The sequence below is a fragment of the Gavialis gangeticus genome, unplaced genomic scaffold (genome assembly GCF_001723915.1).
Source record: "Gavialis gangeticus isolate Ggan-Ray unplaced genomic scaffold, GavGan_comp1, whole genome shotgun sequence".
Lineage (NCBI taxonomy): Eukaryota > Metazoa > Chordata > Crocodylia > Gavialidae > Gavialis > Gavialis gangeticus.
In genome coordinates, this window is record NW_017729025.1 from 154,020,434 (window position 1) to 154,021,930 (window position 1,497).

Consider the following 1,497-nt stretch of genomic DNA (forward strand, 5'->3'; position numbering starts at 1 on the left):
CCAGCCCCAGCCCCTTCCCTGCCATCCACCCTGAGGCGCACATGCCAAGCAAAATGCTTTCATGTGCCAAGCCCTGGCACCAGTGACGGGAGGCTGCCTACTCCTGCTCTCTTTCCATGGGGTTAATCTGGGTTTACATCAGAGTAACCAAAAACAGAAGTTGGCCTTAAGACTCCATTGGAAATCAGTAGGATTGGTGCACACATCCAAAATAGGTAGCAGAAAACCGGAAATGTATTGATCATTGTATTAATGTTGTGCTGCACATTTGGACCCAGATCCAATTCATTTACACTCAGACAAGCCCACAGAAGTCAGGCAGATTTCATCTCTTGGTCTTTGTTTTCATACGTTTCCTCCTTCCTCTGCAGATAGTGATCTCATGGTTCTGCTGTACTTTAGTTTCTGAGCTTGTGTTTGCATGACAACATCTGGGTTTCCTTGGAACCACAATCTTGCAGACGGTGGGGAACTAGACGAGGAAGTGTCTGTGGCTCAGAATACATATAGTTTATCTGATGATGGGAGAAGCCAGTTATTATTACAGGGGCCTGCTGTTCCTTGAAATCTTCTTATGCTGTTACTGGCAACATGAAGAGTCTCCAACTACTGGCTATGCCCATCATGATGAGCCTGTGTCATGTGTATATGTATAGCCCAGGCAGCCCTCTGAAGTGCAGTTCCACCCCCTGCAAGGATTACTGCTAGTGGTGCTTCTATGATACTGCCCTTCACCTCACCAAAGTGCCTGTAGCCTGGCTCCCCCCTGGTCCTGTATTAACACTGTTTTCAGGGAACTGATGAAGATGGAATAGTCTCATCCTGCATGCTAGAGCAGTGGTCTCCAAAGCGGGGTGCGTGCACCACAGAGGGTGCACAAGATGATCCATTGGGGTGCGGGAAGAAAATAGAACTTCTATTTATATTTATTTTTTTATCTAAAAAAATAAGAAAGAAATTAGGCTTTACTAATATTTAATATCCAGTTTGACATTGGCACCCTCACTCGGTTCGTATGTCAGACAGTCACATGTCACGTATGGTACGCGAGGTATCCTGAGGGAAGAGTGGGAGCTCCACAACACAGAGGGGTTGACAGTGGTGCCCTTGCTCGCTCTTTCGCTTTCAGCGTATTGAGACGTATTGCAGTTTGTGTGTGCCCGGTTAAGTGGATTTATGGATTATATTATCTAGTTTTAACTAAACTAACCCTCACAAAATGGACAACATCTGACAAGAAGTTGGACAAAAAAATTCCAAATTATCAAGAAGACCATTTTAAATATGGATTTACATCCACTATTGTTAACAATCAACCTCGCCCTAAGTGTATATTGTGCCTTGAGATATTAGCTGAGGATAGTATGAAGCCATCACGATTAGCAAGACATTTAAAAACTAAGCATCCAGAACATGAAGACAAACTTCTACAATTTTTTTCAGTGATGTTTAAAGTCATGTGATACTCAATCCAGTACTTTACAAAATTTCACTAAA